This window comes from Podarcis vaucheri (genome assembly GCF_965113315.1).
Source record: "Podarcis vaucheri genome assembly, chromosome: 12".
Taxonomy (NCBI): domain Eukaryota; kingdom Metazoa; phylum Chordata; class Lepidosauria; order Squamata; family Lacertidae; genus Podarcis; species Podarcis vaucheri.
In genome coordinates this window covers 6,462,146-6,486,369 of record NC_138750.1, presented here as the reverse complement: position 1 = coordinate 6,486,369, position 24,224 = coordinate 6,462,146, and the positions used below count along the sequence as shown (strand labels likewise).

The 24,224-nt window shown below is 42.4% G+C and overlaps 1 long non-coding RNA gene across 1 annotated transcript; it reads left to right on the top strand.

The window, feature by feature from the left end:
- Positions 1-10,273: 10,273 nt before the first annotated feature.
- Positions 10,274-17,378, top strand: LOC309515460. Its single transcript, XR_014212491.1, has 3 exons — positions 10,274-10,600; positions 16,772-16,924; positions 17,339-17,378. It is a non-coding gene; the product is annotated as an uncharacterized lncRNA (long non-coding RNA).
- The last annotated feature ends 6,846 nt before the right edge of the window (positions 17,379-24,224 follow it).

Sequence of the window (24,224 nt, the reverse complement as noted above, 5' to 3'; positions counted from 1 at the left end):
GACGTGCCCGAAGATTAAGGCCTTCTGGGAAATGATATATAATGAAATGAAAAAGGTACTTAAATGTACTTTCCCTAAGAAACCAGAGGCTTTTCTCTTGGGCATTGTCGGCCAATTGGTGTCAAAGAAAGATAGAACATTTTTTATGTATGCTACAACAGCAGCAAGAATACTTATCGCAAAGTATTGGAAGACACAAGATCTACCCACTTTGGAAGAATGGCAGATGAAGGTGATAGACTATATGGGACTGGCTGAAATGACTGGCAGAATCCGAGACCAGGGGAAGGAGACGGCAGAAGAAGATTGGAAGAAATTTAAAATTTATCTTAAGAAATATTGCAAAATTAATGAGTGTTAAAATGTTGTGGTTATAGAAAGTATGGGATTATAGCTGTAAAAGTTTAAGTAAAGGTAAAGAAAAAGGAAAAATTAGATAAAATTGAGGGGGAGGATTTGCTGAAATAAATTTGGGAACTGGAATGCAGAAAGGGGAGGTATGGGGAAGTCGGTGAAGTAAGTTTCAAGAAAAAAAGGATTTGAAATTATACATGTTTGTTTTTGTGTGTGTGTATTGTATGTTTGTATTGTGTATTGTATGTGTTTTTATAATTTGTGAAAATTCAATAATTTGTTTTTTTTAAAAAAAAGCTCTTAGCATCAGAAATTTTTTCCGTATATTTAGTCTGAATCTCCTTTCTTGTAACTTGAAGGCATTGGTTCGTGTCCTACCCTCCAGTGCAGGAGAAAACAAGCTTGTTCCCTCTTCCATGTGACAGCCCTTGAGATACCTGAAGATGGTTATCATATTTCCTCTCCTTTTCCAGGCAATGTGTACCCTCTCTCCTGCCCACCAAAACTCCCTTATCTGACAGGTAGAGCAGGTCAGGCCTTGGCAGGTGTCTAAAATCTTCCACGTTCAGAGCAGCCTTCCCTGGGCCAGGAGGAGCCTCTGGAGTCTTGTCCAGGATTTGGTATTTCAGCTGGTCTTGGGGGCTACAGTCCTACTGAATAAGTCCCAGTGAGCACAGCGAAACCAAGTTCTTAGTAAATATGTGTCACATAACACTGCACATCACTCACTTGCCTCTGTTACAGTTGCTTTAATGGCGTTAGAACAGTACAATAATAGAAATGTAGTGAATGATGAAATTGTATTTCCATAATGATAATTGGAGGGTCTGAGTCTCTGCTGCAGCTCATTCCAGAGAAACCAAACCCTGGGTATCCTCTGGGATCATGTGCTGCTTGGAGACTGGAGTGAGGTGCAACAATACACAAGGGCCCTTTAACATTCTGGCTATCTAGGAATGCAGCAAAACAACCCTTTCTTGCAGATGTGCAGGACTGCAGAGCGGTCACTTATGCATGTTATAATTACAAACCTGTTCTGTGGGTTAATGGTGACAACTAAATAGCCTTTTCACATAAGCTACTCAGAAAGAACGCTGCAGCTCAGGAGTCTTCTAACCGTGTGCCTATTGTACTGTATTGTATTTTTAATCTGACCTTTCAGCTTTTTAAAATTTCCTTAACACAGTATTTATTTACTAGGTTTTTTACATTTGTCTATTTCCTAATGGATTTTCAAATGAAAAAGTTGTTTCATAATATTTAAGAGTAGCTATACTAGCTAATAAATGTATATGTTATCTCAGAGTTGAGTTATTAAACCTCTTCACATTTTTCAAGATGCTCCATATTAAAAAAAAAAATTTCCCTACACACAGAAAATTAGCACTTGCTTGAGAAATGAATCCTAGCCTAGGGTCAGCCTAGGCCAGGTAAGAAGTGTCAGAAGTACTGAACCACTTGTTCTGGTTTTGCATACTTTTTATTGCATTTATAACCTGTTTTACAATTTACATGCATAGTTTATCTTACCATTTAGTACCGCAATACCTTAAACATGGCATTTGTTGAATGAACATTAACACAAAGTAACACGCTGGTCCAACACAGCCCTGTTGCCAGCTTTACAAGTGAAGTTGAACTGTATGTTAAATTTGTTTCTGCTGTTAACGTGGATAGTTAAGTGGATAGCCCATGACAGACCAGTACGACCAGCACCCCAAGTGGTCATCTGGATCATGACCACTAAGGCCAGCTCTGAAGCCGCCTTCTCCCAGACTTAGAGCAGGGAGGTGTTATAAACATAGGAGAGCATTCAGATAAGCAACCCCCCTCCACGTGGCCTGAAATGCTACAGTCCATTAGGGAGGTTAGCAGGATCTGGGCAGGCTACAGACTACAGCTGAAACTGATAGTATAAATTAGGCTTTTGACTGTGAGAAAGATTGGGGAAATTATGCTGAGTCCCAGGCAGGGCGAGCTATAAAAAGGAGTTTCTGAGATCTACATATGCCAAATATAAAATCCTGTCTCAAAGAAAACACACTTATGGCCAAGGCTAGAGGTGTCTGAGAGTAATGGAAGCTTCTTAGCATATTCAAGATTCCCCGACAGCATCTGGGAGAGCGAGATTGTGACCCAGTCCAAGTACTGCTTCTACCAAAAATAAGCTCAGCATTTATTTAGCATACTCTTTATTTTTGGAGCTAATTCTTTTAGCCCTCCAAGCATTTAGCAGATACCTTGCATGGGACTAACATGAGAACTAAATCACCATATCTGATTTGACTATGTGGATCCCCCCCCCCCAATTTCCTCTGGAGTTTATTTTCCTGCATTAGTCACCTGGATATCTTCTACACTGCACCTGTGGAACAAAAGAAAGTGCCTTCTCTGCAATCCAGAGGAAGCAATCCAGCAATCCAGAGGAACTCTCTGAAACATGAGATCCATCTTGCCTCATCTCCTGTGATTTATTGCTGCTATGTTAAGACGCTTTTCACAAGCATTTCGCCAGCTTTCTGTTAATATCCAGGGTCTCCAAGTTCCTTAGGGCTGTGAGCACATTGGCAAACCAAGAAAAAAATGTTCTGGGCACCATACAGCCACACAGACTCAATCTCCCCTCACTAACAATAGGGTTTGAAATCACCCTATAGGATTTGAAATCACCCTGGGGGCCAGGGTAGGTCTCTGCATTGGTGACCCATGTGCTAGAATTTTAGTTCCTCAGGTGAATTGTTCTTACTATGACGTGATTTAGTTTTAATCACATTTTTTTGCAGGGGGGGCATTCCTTTTGTTATACTGTGTGCTGCCTTCCATGGTGTGTTCAGAATGGAAGAATCAAAAGAGAAGGCATAAATCTTGTGCAGAAACGATACAGAAATAAATCTGTTTGTAGCTTGTGGCACTCTTGGGTCTAGAGCGCTCAAGTTGTTGGCGGAGGCTGGGGGAAGGTCAGAGCTGAACAACACACAGCCAAGCATGCAGGGAGCAGAAGAACAAGTCCCAGCACAAGTGGAAAAGGAGAATGGATCCCTAGAGCAGTTCCACAAGAGGTTTAATCCAGACACAAAGCCGGCTGCAGACCAGCATCTGAGAAGAGGAGTCCACCAGAAAGTGGAGCTGGAATGACAGAAGGAGCCTTCAGGGTGGCAAAGGAATATCCCACCTAATGCAACAGAGATTGACACATTCTCAATAGCACCATGGCCAATGCCCTTTTGAATGCCACTGCACAGAGATATATGTGAACTGGCCCTTTCTCTGTGCATCAAAGATGCACAACACCCAAATCAAACTGGGAAACACATGGTGCTGGCCATGTCATACCCACAGTGCCAAGTTTTGAGCCATGAAGGCAGTTCCTCCGCACAAGTAACAACAACAACAACAAACAACAGCAACAAACATATATTTATATGGGTACACCTACTCAAAGTTGGGGAATGGGCACCAAATCTCGTCCTAGCTCAGGGCGTCATATTACCAAGGTCCCCCGCTGACATTTACCCTACTTCTCACTGTATTCCTACAAGCAAGCCATAACAATACCAAAGCAGATAGATAATAAGCCTCTGAACAGATTTTGCTCTCTCTTTTTTGCTCATGTTTTGAAGCTTCATCAGTGCAATGCAATGATTAGTGCTATTTAGCAAAAGGAGCTGAGGGAGGGAGGTATTAATCTAACCCTGTTCTTTTAGTCCCATTTCATCATTATCGCCATCATTGTCTTCCATTTCCCCTCTTCTTCTTTTTCTGCGTACCTGATTGGGCTTGAAATGGCCACATCTGCTCTCCATCACACTATATACTTAAGAGAATCACCAGCTCCCAGGTATCCTGACACCCAACACTCTGCTGTAGTCACCAAACAACATAATGAAATGAACATCTTGATATGTGACGTAATGACTAGGCTTTATTAAACATCATTGCATGAGGGAATACACAAGAAATATTCCAGTGGACAAAGGTCATCTAGTAAGCCTAGTAATAATGTAAAAATAGTTAAGACCCCTATTAAATCTCACGGAACAATGCTAAGCAAATAACACCTGGACACTTTAGGGAAAGATGGAGGGTTTTCAAACTTGTATAAACAGATGCAAATGCCACTGAGTCAAAAAGAAGCATTCAGATAGCACAATCTTCCACAAACACTCCAATTCAAAGAAAGACTTATACAAATCCTTAATTTTCCCAAAGTTTAAAGAAACTGATACATCTCCTTTGGAAAACCATGGGTGCATATACATAAATTCATTGCTAAGCTCCAGCTAAGAACACGCATGGACTTGGGAAACTTGCCAGGTGAATCATCCATCATATTGGAAACAGATTTTGCATGATTTAAATGATACAATTTGAAACTGGGCTGTGTGTGTGGAATAATGGAACTAGCAGTTTTTAGCAGGGCGTGTTGAAGAAAGGTGACAACACTAATCATGAGGCTACTGTAAAGTTGACTGCCCATTCCGGTGCCTTGGGGTCAAGGGGTCAGTAGATGGTTCCCCCCAGACACATATATTTCTTTTTTGAGGTATACAGCACAAGCTTTGCAGAGGTAGCAGTATCAAGGTTTCACTGAATTGTTGCAGAGGGGGGAAGCAATATTGGGGCACACTTATTAAGAGGGGGCGGGAGTCCAGAGAAGCAGCCCTTTCCATGTAAGGTGTAAAAAATTGATTTTCCCTTTTCCATCCTTCAGTATATCTGTACATACCATTTTATGAAGTTTTTAGTAGTAAATTTTACAAGTCCCTTTGGTTTTTGGGGTCTTTTTAATGACTTGGTTGCGTGCTTGTTTGACATCATGCAGGGAAAGTGGCTGTCTCCAGGTCTTTTCTGGCTGTCTCCAGGTCTGTCAGTGTAAGACACTTGCTAGGAAAGCTGAACTCTGGGTATAGAAGGACCACTGATTTTCTTCCCATGTTCTTGTACTGAAATCACATATGGCCAAAGCAAACCGCGGCAGTGCAACTGTTTTTTCCTATTTACACGTGTTACTAAGAAACATCAGCGGAAGATATGTTATTACAAGTTTGGGAATGACCCCATTCTTGGCAAGGTCCCAAGGCAAACATTTTATTTCACTTTAAAATAGCAAAATGTGATACAGTCAGTAGTTGTAATTATGATTGGCAAGCAGATGAGCCAAAGTGCTACTATTCAATCTAAAGAAGAAAAATTCATATACAGGTTAACGGCAATAATTGCTAAGTACCAACATTAATTCCACCAGGAAAACTGAAGGCAAAGGAACACTGTTCTGTCTTCTAAGTAGATTGACACCAGAGGGGTAGAGAATGAGGAGAGGAAGAGTTATTAAAATAGGAGTAGCTGTTGATTAAACAGAACAACCTGGTGTGATAACATATCAGCTCACTTTGCAGCTACTATGGAAAGAGTAAACCAATCCAATCTGAGCAACATTTAGAAAGGAAAACATGCAGTTTTGGGATTTGAGGGTGAAATAAATGTGATAAATATGTCTGATGAGCCATAGCTGCATATAGAAATTGTTCCAGCCATTTTACCCAATTTCTTCCCAAAAAGCATCTATGGTTTTCCATATTCAGATTACTATGTCAACATCCAGCTGTCCATGTACCTAATCCATTTGGCATTCAGGGCTTCCATCTGAAAACTATTAAACCAGACAGACTGTGGGATTTTGCCACACAGCTTAAATGGTAAGAAATGGGAAATTTCACAACTGAAAAGACTCAGAGCAACGGAGTAGCAGCTTGGTTTTGGAGAGATTTCATCCCTGTGGAAGGAGGTGGGAACTCTGGCTTGCACATGTGAGAGCAACTAAAATCCTCAAACCACTCCACAACCTTTGTTTTTCAGTGGTCCTCATGCCAGGACACTGTGTGCTGAGGATCGAACTAAACATGCCGTTTTCTCTTTGGTAGTATCTTCACATGCAAACTACAATGTTCTAGCAGCAAAACCTGTGTTGTGGCTCAGGCTTCTGAAGGGGACAGTGACTCCAAAATGACCACTCTCCATTCCCAGCGGTGGTTTCATTGGGATCCTGAGTATACTGGCATTGCCTTTGGCCAGCCTGGTGGGGGTGAATTTGCTCCTGGCCTGCCCACTCACTCTACTTTAAGGGCTGTCACAGTTTCAAGTGCAAACTGCTTTTTGCAGAGATTTATAACTTGGCCATAAAAGTTCCCTCCTGGCTAAAATTTGCACTTCTTTCATGTTTTATGACACACATGCATAAAAATAGAAGTTACATTTTTCGAGGCGTATATTTCATTGCAGGACATGAAGATTTATGCTCGCAACTCCCATGAATGCCTGGGAGTGTTAAATGTCCAAGTCTGCCTACAAACAGCAAGATGGGATTATAGACAATCAGCTGGTAATAGTTACTGTCCCTCAAACTCAAGTGATATGACATTGAGTAACAAAATAAAACAGTGGAATTATTCCTGTCAGCAGTGGCCCCTGTGCAGTGGAGGCTGGTCCACCCACTTCAGTTGGCCATCGGCCAACTCCCATCCCGCCTGTCTTCTTAGGTACAACCAATCTGCAAAGAATGTAAGTAGTGTATTTCACTGCATACTGGTTGCCACCGTGTAGTAGTTGAACCCCCCTTTATGGACCCTGAAATTGGTCCCAGAGCATTCCCTGAATAATAGTTGCAGGGGTAATTCTGAGACGAGCTGTGGGTTGGCACAGGGGGCTCCTGAGGCAGCGAGGGCCAGAGTCTGGGCTCTTGTTGGCTTAGGCCCAAGCAGAGGTAGCTGGAGAGGTGAGGTGAAACCAGGCCTGGTCTGCCACTGCTGTTGCCGTTGCAGTTGTGCGGAGTCAAGAGGCAAGGAGGCAGCTTGGCCGTGGCACCATTGGCTCTTGCCACATGCTTAAGGCAAGGCAAAGCCAGACCCAGGCTTCTGCTGGTGTTGCTGCCATTGCCAACGCTGCCACTCACCTCAGGCTCCCTTAGGGACACTCCAGCCAAGAAGGGGAAGCAGTGGGCGAGCGACCACCTCCATCACCTGTCTGTGACCCCTTCCTCTGCCTCCAGCCTGTAATTCACCGCATAATGGTTGCACCCCCCCCCCCTGTTTGGAAAGGAAAAATTGACACAAGAAATGCAACCATTATGCGGTGAAATACGGTAATATGCATGTAACAGTAGTTCATATTAAACTTATCATCTGGGAGGAAGAGATATTTTGCTTTTAAATTACTGTTTCCCTTATGAACATTGCTGTGATGTCCAATTAATGAGTGCTTTGCACAACTTGAGAGCCACCATGCTGAATACATGCAAACAGCCATGTCTTGTAACTCGAAAGTTGCTTTAGAAGCCATTTTCTGTGTTTTCACTTCCCAGGTTGGTGGCTGTTACAGGGGTTTCTGGAGCCTTTGTTACCATTCATGGCTAGTAGAATGCATTCATTTTGGTTGTCAGAAGCCGGACAGGCCTGTTTTGCATAGCTCTCGAGGTGTTTTATTAGCTTCTGTCACAGACAGTACAGAGTAATGTCAGATATTAGTGTTGAGCTGGTTTGCCAGGGACCCAGTGCCAAGTCACTTAATACAACTGGGCTATCATTTTGCTTTTGAGCTACTCATCTACTAGTGATATATGCAAGAAGAGGTGCAGCGAGCAAACAGAAAACTGCCAGTAATTCCCCCCCCCCCAAAAAAAAATGCACTTGCAGCACAATCAGCCCTAGTTCCTCCTAAGTGTCAGATCAAGAGATCAGGAGAGCGAAACTGACATGGCACCAGTAGGCCAAAAAGCCTCCCAAGGTGGGAAACAGATAAGCAGACTCCTCGAGGACAGGGAAACATTGTTGGCATCCATTTGTCTCAAGAGACAGTAGAGTGTGCCTCTGGAGATGAAGTGAAGCTGCTGCATCAGCAGCCCCGAAGTGACCTCCCTGGGGCACAAGGCTGGGCAGTGTGTATGGAGGTCTTGGGCTGCTCACATGACAAACCTCACTACATGGTGACACAATGTGGTCTCAAGTGAGAACACCCCTCAGGGCCTGCCCTTCACTCCAGTGGGAAAATGAAGCACAGCACTTCCCCGAGATGAGAGCAAAACTTCGGCATTTTTTAATTTTTAAAAGGAGGGTGTAAATTCAAAGAAAACAAAGCCTCTCCTCCACACTGGTCCTCATTAGGAAGGATTCCACAAGAGGTGGGGTGCAATTTGCCCCTGTACACAGAATGGCAAGAGACACGTTTCAGGCGTCCTTGCCTTATACAAGCTCTCATTCCACACATGCACACCATCCAACGTAATGACAGGCATGAACAGTTTATAAAAAACATCTTTCACATTTAAGCTATTATGGATTCAGTGTGGTCTGAAGACGGGGACTTAAGGGTGTTCCTCTACTGAAATTTGTCAGTGGTTTCATTCATTCTCTTATAGTTGCAGCTTTGAAATTAACAATTTCAAGACTCCTTCCTAAGTGTTGTGTGAAATATTTTCAGTGAAGTCCCAAACCACTGGAGTCTGGTTTGGTTTTCATGTTAATTGCACATCACAACAAGCTCAGTGGACTATTGAAGTCGTGTCCACCTTATGATTTTCAGTGGCATGTTAGCAAGTGCCTTCCCAGCTCTTCCAAGCTAGTCTGCAAACCTCTGAGAGGAGGCCTAGTACTTCCATCAAGGAAGCAGCTCCAACATCCCCAACGCCCTGCTTGCCACATTGCAGACTAGACTCAACAGTTAGCAGTCATGTGGTATCTTCCCCAATAGCATGTGTACTGTACATCCATTTAGTAAATCGGTTTTCTCTTTTTGTTTCCCTTTCTTTATCAATGCAAATCTTCTTTTTTGACAATAGTGACCATTTTACTTAGAAACTAAAAGAAAGCTGCACCAATCCATGAGGACAATAACCAAAAAGTACTGGAGAAAGCTAGTCTTATTTTTCAGGAAATGGCTTGACTTGTTATGAGTTTTGCAACTGTTTTTAAAGGGGGTATTTTCTTTTTGCAACTCTTTTCAGGCAGGTTCTCCTTCTAAAAAAAATCCAACACATATGCTTACATATGCAAAATGAACATATTACATATAAACAAACTGACCACGACCATATTCTGCCTCTTTTTGCCAGTATCTAACTGGTGGAATCAGGCAAACGTTTGTAGTCTAGGGAGACTGAAGCTTCCTTGGCACCTTTGGAGTTGCAGCCAGGTCTGTGCCATGCAGGGTCTGCTAAGGAATTCTCATATGGATTTCCTGAATAGATGGTCTATTTGTGTTGGGGGAAAGGCCCCAAGGAACATATATCAACCTAGGAAGGATGTTCATTTTAATTATATTTGCTTTTACACCACAGGGGAAAGTAATTTGCTTCTGCAAATTGTTCTTAAAGATATTCAGCCTTACTATGAATCTTCCTTCCATCCACTGAAATCTGAAGTGATGCTTCCGGAAAGAGCAGGAGAAAATATCTGTGATGGCCGTGAAGAGAGCAGCATGTGTGTAACATAGAAAATAAGTCTGTGTTTGGTTGTGGGAGTCACGAGGACAGAGGGGAGATTTGCAGGAAAGAGCTAATTTGTGTACTTTTGGCTTCTCTGAGAGTAAGTAATGCTCAGTCATTCCTAAAGAGAAAAAGGAAGGGGACTGTAGCAAAGTAAAACTAAATGGAGATAAATGAGCCATTCCTTCCAGACTCCCTCTGCTCAGCTGTAAAGCCCCCTGGCGCGTTTAGAATTCCCAAGCAATTAAGTAAAAAAATGGGCTACTTAGGTTTTTTGCTTATTTAGTTAAATTCTGCACCCCTGGACCCATCCGCAACTGCTGGGCTCCATCCCAGACCCTGACTCACACCCCAGAGAACTCTACCACCAAACTCTGCCGAGTTACTAGATTCATTAGTAAAGAGCGGTTAACCTAAAGCACAGCTCAGGACGCAGGGCCCAAAGAGATGCTTTTATGACTATACACCCCGGTCGGGTGTGGGGGTGATAGCAAGGGAGAAAAATCTGAGTTTTGCTGTTTGAGAACCTTGCTCTTACCTGCTTCGCTGGGGAACTGGAAGGGAAAGCACAAAAGGCAGCCAGAAAGGGAAAGGACCAGGTCAGCACCAGGAGGAAGAAGGCACAACTCCTCCCCCTCTCCCTGAGCCAGAGGTGAGTTGTAATCTTAAGGGCCTAGTTGACATTTAAAGGACCCTTCAGAGGAGGCGGAGATCATAGGAGAGGTTGAGCTTCAGGCTTCTTCAGTGAACCCCTCCAGACACACAGCTAAGGTTACTCTGAGCAGCTAAGGTTAGCCAGTTACTGTGAGCAAGAAAGAGATCATTCCCGCTTCTGGTGAACTCACTCCGCATTCAGAATTCTTTATGAATTTCAAAGAATGCAAGGTTAGAGATGTATGTGTTTCCTTTCACAAGGATGCATGTTTAGAAACACTCTTCCTGTATTTTATAGGCAAGTGATCACTGGTGTCTCCAGCAACTTCTGTGGCTGATGCTGCTTTGCCACCTACAGCTATTCCTGATCAGGATCACCTGGTCTCCGTTGTCTAGGCTCTACTGCAATATGCCCTATGTGGGGCTGCCCTTGAAGACAGCCCAGAGTTTGCAGCCAGTTCAAAACATGGTTTGCTGACTGGGAATGGTTGTGGAACACCGGTATAAAATTTACGGCATGTAATGCCTTAAAGGAAAACATTATGAAAATGATCTACAGGTGGTACATGACCCAGTCAAGCTAGCAAAAATTTATCACCTGCCTGACAATAAGTGTTGGAAGTGTAAAGAAACTGAAGGTACTTTCTATCACCTTTGGTGGACGTGCCCGAAGATTAAGGCTTTCTGGGAAATGATATATAATGAAATGAAAAAGGTACTTAAATATACTTTTCCTAAGAAACCAGAGGCCTTTCTCTTGGGCATTGTCGGCCAATTGGTGACAAAGAAAGATAGAACATTTTTTATGTATGCTACGACAGCGGCAAGAATACTCATCGCAAAGTATTGGAAGACACAAGATCTACCCACCGTGGAAGAATGGCAGATGAAAGTGATGGACTATATGACACTGGCTGAGATGACTGGCAGAATTCGTGATCAGAGGAAAGAGACAGCGGAAGAGGACTGGAAGAAATTTAGAATCTATCTTAAGAACTATTATAAAATTGAGGAATGCTAAAATGCCGAGGTGTTGAGAGAAAAAGGGATACAGCAATATAAGATTAAGTAACAGAAAGGACTAAGATGATATATATTTGATAAAACTGCTTAGAAGCTGCTGAAATAATTTGGTAAATTGGGATGTAGAAAGGGGAGGTATGGGGGAGTCCGAGAAAGGAGGATTATGGAAAAAAGGTTATGAAATTATACATGTTTGTTTGTTTTTCTATTTGTTTGTATTGTCTAAAAAACGTTGTAAAACCAATAAAAAATTTATTAAAAAAAAACAAAACAAAACATGGTTGCTAAGTGGGGCAGCCCAATGGGACCACGTATCATTGCTCCTAAAAGAATTGCATGGGCTGCCAGTGAGCTACTGGGCCCAATTCAATGTGCTACTTCTGTCATATTAAACCCTGAATGGCTTGGACCCAAGTACCTAAAAGAGCACCTCCCGCAATATCTATGATCTTAGGCCCTGTTGTTTAGGCCACCACCAAAGGCTGCTTCTTTGATAGAGTATTTTCAGTGGTGGCTGCCCATTTGTGGAATGCTCTTCCTGGTGAGGTGCATATGATTCCATCATCATTTACTTTCAGGAGGAATTTGGAAACTTTCCTCTTTACTCAGGCATTTGATGGCTGAACAATACTGTTTCTGGCAACCCTGAGACTACTGCATAAAAAGTTTTTAATTGCAATTGCTTTTAGAATATTTTTTAACTGAAACTGTTTTTGACATATTTAAGTCTTGCTGTTTTTAGAACGTTTTAAGTGTTTTAGAATGCTTTTAAAAAACTGGGATGTGTTTGCAGTCCTGGGCTTCTTTGGGTGGAAGGACAGGGTACAAATTCAACAAATAAATAAATAGTTGAGAGTAGCAAGGTCCAAGCAGAACCAATGGAGAACAGGCCAATGGGCAGGTTTTCTTCTGAGGACTTTTTTCAGGCTTGTGCAATGAGAGAAGCGCAACAAGAGTTGCACTTATTTACTTTCTCTGATTGGTTGCATTGTGAATGGGTTCAGGAGAGACAGAGGGGGGGGGGGGAATGTGTTGGGCCCAAATCCTTCCTTCCTTCATCCTGGAAGATCAGTTCAGACATTCCTCACAGCTATATATATTAGAGAAGGGGAAGAAGTGTGTGTGGCATAGCGGTCACAGTGCTGGACTATGACCTGGGAGACCAAATCCTCACTCGGCCCCAAAGCTCTCTAGGTGACCCTGGGCCAGCTGTTCATTCTCAACCTAACCAACCTCACAGGCTTGTTGTGAGGATGAAAGGAGAGGAGGAGAGCTGCCTTTGGAGGAAAGGTGGGCTCGAAATGCAAGAAATAAAGAAGTGAAGAGTATGCCTTTGAGGTTGACGCTTCTTTTGCCACAGCCCATCCTTGTTCAAAAGGAGAAATCTTACCCCACTCCTCCAAGCAGAAAGAAGTGCACCACAGTAATGGCCAAAATCATACCAAGGTATGGTCCAAACTCAACATTTCTTCCTTTCTTTCTTCCTATTACAAATAAAAAGAAATGCAACTGAACTTATATAGTATAGAAAGGGAAATGGATGGCAACATTTCTCCCTGAAACCCTTAGTTCTCTTTTCCAGAAATTTATGAACAAGGCCCATCTCTCTACAAAGGATTACATATACCTCTTTTTTTGATAGGTCAGTTCGGTCAGCAGTGCAATTTCCCCCAAAAAATTCAGCTGCTCAGTTATAGGAAGAGGTTTCTTATTTTTCCAACATTGGCCAATGCACAGTCATGTGCCAGTCATAAGCTTTGCACCCAGCTGAGTGTCTACTTTTCTTACTTCCATTCATGCTATGCAAATGAGAGAAGTCGTGGGATTTCTTGTTACACCATATTCTGGAAATTCCTGGTCAGTGCCCGGCACAGTATTCCCAAAAAGTTTTACTTTAGCACATGATCTGAATATATGTACAAAAACTGCTTTGATTTTCCTGCATTTCCAACAGTTCAAACTGAGTTTATAGATTTTGCTTACTTTATAAGGAGTAAGATACTTTTGGTATGCATATTTGACTTTTTCTTTTCTTTAAGATTAACACATATCAGCAGTTAGTATTGTTTTAAACAGCCAGGGCCATTCATCCTGTTCCATGCAGGGCTAAAGACTGTAGCTTGCCAAGTCTTTTCCCCCATTTTCTTTTGAAAGTTGGATATAATTGGCTTATTTTAATATCTGATAGTGTTAAGTAGATTTTGCTGATAATCCTTTTTTAAGTTTGTGTTAATCAAAAGATTCCCAAAAGGAATATATGCATGTGGAAGTCCATATTTCATTCTTAATTGCTCAACAATATGTCTTAATTGGAAGTACTAGAAAAGCAGAGACCTAGACCTAGTCTAGTTTTGACACTACTTGTTCATAAGATATTAGCTGACCATTACTAAACCATTTTTTCCTTTGTGGTTTCTTTTTCTGAGGCCAAGTTAGGAAATTTATGGTGTTGTGTACCGATCTTCCTGTGGATGCATTTGCCAACAGAGATAAAAGGAGACATATTTAGGACCAATTTTTGATGGTATTTATACCATATTTTCAGAACTCTTTTGGTTGGTGACAACTGGAATTGAGAGAATGTGGTCTTAACATGCCACTTAGAAGCTGGTGATGACTGTGTTTCCCTGGGGAGAGCATTCCACAGATGCAAAACCACCCCCGAAAAGCCCATTCATGCGGAGAGAGACAGTCCTTGAGGACTGGGGTCCTGAGACAAATGAGGCTTTATAGGTCAAAACTATGGATGGTTAAACCCAGCCACTAACTATCTTAATTTGCCCAGAGACATCTATAAATTAGCATGTGTATGGGGTGTTAGGGGAGGGGTAGTACCTCGGGGGGGGGGACATGCCCTTTCCGGGGTAGTTGTCCACTCAGTGCTCTCCTGTGGCTCCTAGAAGCTGTCAGCATGCAACAGTGGCCACTCCTGGGGAAAAAGCTTCCACTGGCTGGCTAAACCAGGTGAGGGTAGTCAATGGGTCTCAAACACTCAGTGGGTTGGAGATTTCCCCTGCATGTGAAGAGAGGCTTCAGTGGATTGAGTGGATGAGACTAATAGTGGATCCAATGATCAAGAGGGTGGTTTCTGCACATGCTATAGAGGGAAGTGAGGGGCAGGTGGGAAAGCAGTCCATCTAGGAGAAGGAAAACTCTGACCCTTGCCCTCTGCTGCCTTACGGAATATATTCAGGGGAAGAAAAAGCTAAGGAGTAAACCCTACACAAGTTTGGAGTGGATTCCCTAAGGTGACTGGATGGCGCCTTGTACGCCTCCTTCTGGCAACTCCTGCAGCCAAGCTGGTGGCAAACCCGAGCAATGTGGTCCAGGTCTGGTCCCGAATCCAAGGGTTCCATGAGGCAAGGTCAGGCACAGGATCACTGGCAGGTTCTGGCAAATAGCAACATAGCTCCCGCAACCTGGGGCGGGGTCCAGCAGCCTTTTATCTCTGTCGGGGTAATGGCCGGTCCTGATCCCCCGGTGACTCACCTCCCTGTCTCGCCCAAAGGCGAGCACTCCTCCTGCGAGTACTCAGGTCTCTCCTTCTCTCAGACCTTAGTCTCTGCAGCTTGGGAGACGTCGGTGGGTTACTAGACCCAGAGGCTGCCTCAGCCTCCCCTGACCCAACCGGTAGTGGAGCAGCTGTAAGTGATTGCCCAGCAGAGGGCAACGAGGTCATCCCCGCATCTGGAGCCAGGGCAGGCTCAGGCCCCTGACTCGGCCCAGCTGGTGCTTGTTGCAGGGGAAGCTGTACAGACTGGGGCTTTTCAGAATCAGGCCCCAGACTAGATTCAGATGCCGCCTGAAGCAAAGGATCCAGCGCAGACTGAGACTCCTCTGTCTCTGAGTCCAAGCCAGAGTCCCAGGACATCACACTAGCAATGTCCCTGCTTGCACAACTGAAATTAGGAATCAGGTATTCCTGGCACATTTGAGCCCCAGGATCTCTCTTAAAAATCAAACCAACAAACCAACACACCTATAGTCTTTGTTTTTGTATGCCTTCAGCTCTGCTTCTGCACCTCTTCATATGCATATTATTTTCTATTAGAGGAAAAGGCTGCACAGAAGTCTGTGGATTTCTCCAGTCTCCAGGTGTCCAATGGACACACACTGTGCAGAGGTTGACAGGCACGTGCAAAATTCACCCTTACCTATTTGAAGTTACCTGTTAATCACAGCAAGATAGAGATACAAAACGGCTCCCTAACTAATCACACTCCTTTCTGCCCTGACAGTAGGCTCCCAATTTTATATCTATCCACCTTCTCCACATTGGAACTGCACTGAGAATTACTATGAACTTTTACAGGCCCTGGTGCTAAAATTCCAGGGCTTCATTGCTCCAGTAGGCTACTGCTGATCAAAAGCTCTTGCCAAAAAGGTATCCCTCCTAGCTGTTGCTGTCCAGTGTTGCAATTCTCCCCTCCTTCATCAGCACTATTCAGTGAGTGTGTTAAGGTGTCAGCATGCCAGTAGTGCCACTCTTATGCTGACCTCACGAAGCCTCTGGTGGTCTGTGATGCTTGTCTTGCGCCCTTGCCCAAGCTGAAATCAAGGCAGGTGTCCATACTGCCCTGTCTAGACTGGGTATGTGTGGAAGGGCCGGCAGAAGACAGACCCGTATTTCAAGGTGTCCTCCATTTGGAGGGATGTCCTGCCCAATATCTTTTTAAATGTAAGCAGCCATAAGAAGGGAGATCAGGAGCCTTAAAGTTGCCTGTCAACAGCACTGTGGAGCAGACTGAGTTAGCAACCAAGTCACCTTACCGCTCACTATTTCCCACTTTGGTGTGATGTTATGCATTTCATTTCCGAGCACAATTCAAAGTGTTGATGCTGACCTTTAAAGCCCTAAACGGCCGGACACTGAGGTCCAGCGCCGAGGGCCTTCTGGTGGTTCCCTCACTGCGAGAAGCCAAGTTACAGGGAACCAGGCAGAGGGCCTTCTTCGTAGTGGCGCCTGCCCTGTGGAACGCCCTCCCACCAGATGTCAAAGAGAAGAACAACTACCAGACCTTTAGAAGACATCTGAAGGCAGCCCTGTTTAGGGAAGCTTTTAATGTTTGATGGACTACTGTATTTTAATATTTTGTTGGAAGCCTCCCAGAGTGGCTTGAGAACCCAGCCAGATGGGTGGGGTATAAATAACAAATTATTATTATTATTATTATTATTATTATTATTATTATTATTTTCTATTTAAATTATAGCAATTGTTTCTAAATCTGTACCCATAAATCAGCATATAACAATTTTTTGCAGATTTGTGCCCTTTTTCAGGGTGATTCATTTCCTCTTCCGGGGCAATGCGTAAGTGGCTGCCCTATGTTTTGACACTTGGAGAAGCCCAGACTAGTGGTCTGATGAAAATGTAACTTCTACGCTCTGATCGTACAGAAACAGCCAGTCATAATGGTAAGAGGCTTCTGATAGCATCTATGCTTTTATCATACAAAAGTCGTCCAGGATAATTTTAACAATCTTCTAAGATGGAGGACATGTACCTTTTTGAAACTCTGGGTGGTATATTTCTGAGCTATAGAAATTTGGCAGCACAATATTACCATGTGGCTTAGATCAAGAAGAGCAGGGTCTCACTCCAAAATAATATATATTTACCCACTCAGCATCCCTTTGAAGTTGTCTGGCAGAACTGCACATTTTAAAAAGATACTGGTAATCTCTTTACAATAGTATGTGGCAACATTTGACTGGAATGTTGGCACTCCATTAATTACATGATTTATGGGACAGCCCTGGGAGTACATTTTAAACTATCTCTTTAAGCTAAAATGTAGGCTAGAAATGTGTTTTTCTTTCTTTCCTTAGTATCAAGACTAAGAATGTTCCAGAGAAAGCCATGCAAACGTAAGTCTAGAAATATTTCTGTTTGTTAGGGAGTCTGATTGTTTTCATATTACAGTTGTAGTATGCAGCATGTATTAAGGCAATTGGGCATTCAAGTCTCTGCAAGCCAATATGGATTTGATAGAGGTTATAAATCATTTTCTTTTAACACATGATTGAAAAATAGTTGATGTCCCTTCAGACGTCAAGGAAATAAACAACCGTCTGACTTTTAGAAGACATCTGAAGGAAGCCCTGTATCGGGAAATTTTTTATGTCTAATGTTTTACAATTTTTTATGTGCTGTAAGCCGCCTAGAGTGGCTGGGGAAACCCAGCTAGATGGACACGATATAAATAATAAAATTGTTGTTGCTGTTTCAGGAATTTATTAGGTGGCTTGCATAGAATTGGAACCTATAATTATTCAAACCCTGCAAACCTTCACCTTGCATATTGTGGTCAAGGTGTTATTGGCCTTTAGTTTGTTTCTAGTGAGGGGTGTTTCATCCACTCATGTTCATCACTTGATGGCTGAACCTTCAGTTGTTGACCAGCATGTTCGAAATAATCATTTTCGTATCACAGTGTTTTTTTCCAAATGATTCGCACATTCAGCTGCAATTCCAGAACGCAAAATCCACAGGAGCATCATTTATGCAGGATGTGGGGACTGTTTCCAGTTTCTGACCACATGTAGCCAGCACACTTTTGCCATAGTTAAAGTTCCTATTCTTAGAAATAATTAAATGGGCCCATGGCATTGTTGAGAAAGCTATGCTCGTCTAGGTATTGATGGACTACAACTCCCATCAGCCCCAGCCAACATGAGTTGTAGTCCAACCAGACACAGATGGTTACAGGTTCCCCCACCCTGGCCTGTGCACTTGGTAGCGGGGGCAAAGCCACAAATCCCATTGCTTCAAAAAGTGGTGACTGCTGGAGATGGGATAATGTGATCCTATTTATAATGCGGGAGTAAAAGTAACCACAAATATTCATAATAAAATAAACTGTGGTTTGTTTGTTTGCTTGCTTGTTTGTTTTTTCAATTTAATTGATTTTAAGCATACCCAAAAATGAACTGCAACATTTATGCAAATTATACCCCATCCCTATTCCCCAGATTAAATGTGGCATTAATTGTATGATTAATTGCATAATTAGTTGCATACTTGCAATTAAATGCTTAATTTCTAGGGAAACTCCCATTGGCTTACTGGGTAGTATTCAACTATTTTTTTGCTCAAAGTAGACCAGTTGAAAACAATGGACCTCACTTAGTCATGTTCATTAATTTCAGTGGGTCTACTCTGCGTAAAACATAGTTGAATACCCCCCACTGTCTGCGCATCATGGTCTCAGTCCTTGTCCCACCACCCCGGCTGTTATTTAAAAAGGAAAACCTAGGCCCATTAATTGAAAACATGCAATTCTCAATTAATGCCCCTTCAAATTTGACCCTTTGTATACTATTACCTCTGTAAACATCATCATCATCATCCAATCTCACTGGGGTTTTTTTTTAGTGAATAATAAATAGTGGGAGGGAGAAGAACCTATGAATATCCTGTAGCTCTTCCTGGTTGCTTGGGATAGGATCAAGTATAAAGTGAAATTGAAATATACTCAGAGTCGAGTGTGGATTTCATGCTCTTTATTCAGCTCATAGTGGTGAGGAGGAATGGAAGTTCCCCCCAAATATCTGCTTTATATACATTATTTACACAATGGGCTGCCCGTGATTAGCTAATTCCGGGATTCTCCTGTAGGCCAATCAGGTTGTGGATTCACTTCCACCTGGAGCTGGGTTGGGTGGCTCCTGCGGACCAATCATACTGCTGCATTGTTCTATTTTTTTTTATATATATAAAATTTTTATTGGTTTTACAAAGTTTTTAAATATCAAACAAACACTTAAAAAGACAAACATACACGTATAGTTTCATACCATATTTTCATAAACCTCTTTTCTTGGACTTCCCCTCCCCCCCCCCTTTCTGCATCCCAATGTCCATAATTTTTAGCAACTCCCAATTGTTACTTCCAACCTCTGTCATCTTAGTCTTCTCTATATTCTGGCCTTATATCACTGTATCCCTTTGTCTCTGAAAACCACAACACTTTAACATTCATTAAGTTTATAATAGTCCTTAAGGTAGCTTTTAAATTTTCTCCATTCTTCTTCCACCATCTCCTTTCGTTGGTCACGGATTCTGCCTGTCATCTCCATACTGCTGCATTGTTCTAGGACCAATCAGACTGCTGCATTTTGGATCCTATTCAACTCAGTACATAACAGAAATCATTAAATGAGTTTCTTTTTCAAGCTTTCTGCCTGAAATATGTCCGAAAATTAGGGTACATGAGAAATGTACAAGTTTCGGTTTTCAATCAAATTCGACAGAAGGTTTAATTCTGTGGTGAGCCATCCCCTTTAAATTCAAATTATTTCTGTTTACCTCTGTTCTCTGGCCCCGATCCTGATGAATTCCTGTCCCTGTTTTGCAACACACCCTGCTTCCCTGCTTGACAGGATGAGAGTAAATGATTCCCATGTAACCTGGGAAAACCACTCGGGCAATAAGCCTTCCATCAAAGAATAGGGGCTTTACAAGTATCCAGGGCCATCGCAATTCTAATTTTTGAGAGGGTATGTGTCTGAAGCTCTCGTTAAGACACACAGAAGAAAAGTTTCTTAGGTGTTCATATTACATTCAAAATCTCTTGCAGTGCAGATAGCACAACCAGCCTATTCCCATGGTTGTTTTGCTTTATAATGTGGTAATAGCACCATATTTTGTGCCTGGAGAAATTTAAAGCTACCAGGTAGACGTTGCTATATACCCCAGGGATCTTTCTCATAGCAAGAAGTAGGTTCAGTTTTCAGGACTTCTAACAAAAGGTACAAATAAATACATTTCCCATTAAGCTTGAGGTTTTTTTAGAGGGACAATTCAGTGAGACCTGCACGAATGAAATACTTTTAGGACCACAGACCCCATTTCTTTATTTCCATCACTTTTTACTCGGTGAGCGTTTTGGTAGGAAATCCTGCAGTGAGAGGCTGAAACCTTTGTTGGCCTTTTAAATGAAAAACAAATCAAAGCTTTCTCTCCGCACATTCCAGAGAGACGTGCTTTGTTTGTTTCTTGACCTTCAGGACTGGGCTCCCATGGTGAATCCAACGTAGCAGAAGTCATCTCCGACAGTTTCTCTGACATAGCAGTTACAACTTCTGCATATCCCTCAAAGCCAGCATCTCTCACCAAGCCTTCTTGCCTGAAGCCCTGGATTTTCAAATATGCATTGATATAATATGCATATTTTAGGCAGGTCACTGCTATTGCCAACTTTCTTTACCATTGCTAAGTGACTTTATCGCATTATCAGAAAACATTATCCAAACCTCTATAGCTGTCCGTACTTGACAAGGCTGTGTTGAATGATTAATGCTAACTTAGGGAGCTTTGCACTATTTAAATTTTCTGCATAAAAGGATATAGGGATACATATCTCATCTCCATGATCCACTTGATCCAGAAGATTGCTGACAGGAGTGAGGCCTTGTCAGCATAGAACTCCTGTGCTCAGAGATCTGCCCTGGTGGCCCATTTGCCAAGTTCAATGTGGTTCTAGTAGCATAAAACCCTTCACAATTTAGGGCCGGTTGGCCTACGAGATTGCCTTACTCCACATGTGCCCCCTCGACTGCTCTGCTTGGCAGAATTGGCACTACTGCGGGTGCCGCCGAATACTCCTTCTGCAGGTGTGAGGACGGTCGAACTCCCTGCCTCTTGAGATCAAGTGGGCGTCTTCACTGTATTCTTTTCTGTTGCTGCTAAACAAATTCTTGTTTAGGCAAGTCTACCCAGCAGCTTAGAAAGTAGGAGGTACAGTGGTGCCCCGCAAGATGAATGCCTCGCAAGACAGAAAACTCGCTAGACGAAAGAGTTTTCCGTTTTGGAGGTGCTTCGCAAAACGAATTTCCTATGGGCTTGCTTTGCAAGACGAAAACGTCTTGCGAGTTCCTGCTGGTTTTTTCCCTCCCCCCCTTTTTCTAAGCCGCTTATCAGCTGATCTGATCAGCAGATAAGCGGCTAAAAGCCGCTAAAAGCCGCTAATAGCGCTAATCCGCTAATCCGTCAATGGGCTTGCTTCGCAAGACGAAAAAACCGCTAGACGAAGAGAATCACAGAAGGGATTCTTTTCATCTTGCGAGGCACCACTGTAATTTAAATCTGTTTTAGTATTTTAACTTTTGGGGTTGTGGATTTTTCTTGATCTTTTTTTTTTATCCTTTAGTAGACTGCTTTGAGGGTTTATTTATTCTTCAACCAAGTACAGTGGTACCTCTGATTAAGTACTTAATTCGTTCTGGAGGTCCGTTCTTAACCTGAAACTGTTCTTAACCTGAAGCACCACTTTAGCTAATGGGGCCTCCTGCTGCTGCCTCGCCGCCGGAGCACAATTTCTGTTCTCATCCTGAAGCAAAGTTCTTAACCTGAAGCACTATTTCTGGGTTAGCGGAGTCTGTAAACTGAAGCGTATGTAACCTGAAGCGCCTGTAACCCGAGGTACCGCTATACATAAAAAATACATTAAAAATGTATATTTTATGAAATAAATAAATAAATGAAGAAGAAGAAAAAGAATAAGAAGAATATTGATTTTCTGTCAGCCTTCCTGATGCTGATTGAGTAGCAATTTTCCTATAAGGCAACTATCTAACACATTGTAATTTGGTAATTTCACAGAAGAATTTCAGGACTGAAAGGGAAGTTGCTGCTTCTCCTTAGGAAATACTGGGCTACTTGTATTCCTTTCAGTGCTAGGCATATCTTCCCACCCTCCCCCAAAGCAGCGAACATATAAACTCTCATGACACTAGCGAAGAGGAAGCGAGAACTGACTGCTGTCTACATTATTTCTGCTTTTACCAGAATAATGTTTCTACAGCTCTGCTATTGCTCGATCAAGGATAAACAGAAAGTTTCCAGTTCTGAGACATTCTTTTGGAAATGTGCAGCCAGCTGGCGAGGCAAATTATATTCTTTCGGATTGTGAATTAATAGGGCACCATAACATTTCAAGCATGTTAGAGAATCAGTGTGCTTTCTGGGACACTGGAGCCGGGCAGCCCTATTATAACTGCCTTTGCAAAACTAAGCTACACTGAGTTCAAGGTGATTTACTCCTTGTTCAACGGGCATAGGATTGGAACTCAAGACACAGTAAGCATTGCCAGATCAAAATAGATGGCTGGTGCTGCAGTGTTTGAAAGAATAAGATGAATTATTATTGTGGTTGTTGTTGCTTTACATAGCACCATTAATGCGTGCAATACTTTACAAGAGATGTGAGGGATGAGCAGTCACTGGGAGGAAGGCAGGAAGTTATGGGGTAGAACAGTAGGGCTGAGTGTCGTCAGTGAAAGCCAAGGGATTTGAAGATGCCATTGAGGTCACACTCTGACCGACAATGGTTTCCAAGGGTCTCCAGAGAGAAGTCTTCCTCAATCTTGTTAATCTGATACCATTTTTCTGGATATTAACTTCTGGATATGAAGTTGTGTGGAATAGAATCCTCTTGCGCTCAGCGAGACAGTTCTGAATAAACATGCATATGATTGAGCTGGTTAAGCATATGTCTGGGAAAGTCTGTGGCATTAATGATGAATCAGGACCAAATATTATTAATTTCTAGAAGGGGTGTTATTGACGATAGGATTCAGTTTAGTGCTTTGGAAAACAGCCCTCCTCAGTTTGAGGTACCAATTAAGCTCAGGGTCCTCCAAATCTACTCCGCGCCCCCAGTTCACTCCTTGGAAGTTAAAAAATGACTAACCTTTTTTCCTTTTGGCAGAAGTAGATTAATTTTGCAGGCAAACTAATTTAGGGGCATTTGTGCTCAACACCTTTAAAGTTATATTTTTAAAGGACAACTTTTTCCTACTATTTTAATGTAGAATTGGATGAAATTTGCAGGCCATGTAATGTTTTCTGAGGGCATGAATCCTGTCAAATTTCATAAGGATGGCTGAGATTTTTCCACAGGGGCAGACAGTTTTTGGGTGGGTAAGCCAAGAATCACTTAATCTCACCATGTGTTCTGTGGGCAATTGGCTTTAAAATTGTAGACATTAGAGAAGTGCATTGGTAAGAAACCAACCAAATTTCCCCAAAAAAACCCCAGGGTTTCCTCCCCTAGGTAGCTCTTTTTGGAAGAACTAAAAGGAATTTGATTTCTAATTAAAATAATTATATCTGATTACCAGCTTGACTTGTCAGTCACAACAAAGCTTTCCCTCCACCCTTTCCCCACTCTGGTATTATAACATTATGATAAACTTAGAGATGTTACTTTCACTTTCAGCAGACACTTGTCTCTATTTTTTTATATGTCTGGATAGCTGAGGGGCCACAAAGTGCTTTAAGTGTTCCTGCTTCAATGCGTGCTACCTCATGCATACCCACTTCACCTCAGGATTTTTGAGGATTCTTCCAAATCTGATGCTTACCCCTAATTTCAGGCCTTCATTGAAATGATAAATCTGAATACGAGATGGCAAAAGCAAAACTCAAACCTTAGGTGGCTTTCAGTGCCAACTCAGTACTCCTTCCCCGTTTCAAAAAGTTATGTATTGGTCTTGCACTCTGCGATGGATATATTACTTGCATATTTCTCCCTCAAGAATTGTGGTTACCATTAGCAACCCAACTCCGACAAAAACAGTAGGGTGGAAGGAAAGCTGAAGTAATAAGTTTTTCAAATCTCTCTAATGTATTTTTCTAAATAGAATCTTTCACACTGTGAAGCTTTTAAAAGCCCTTAAGATGCTTGAGCTGCCTGCGAAACCTCAAACAGCC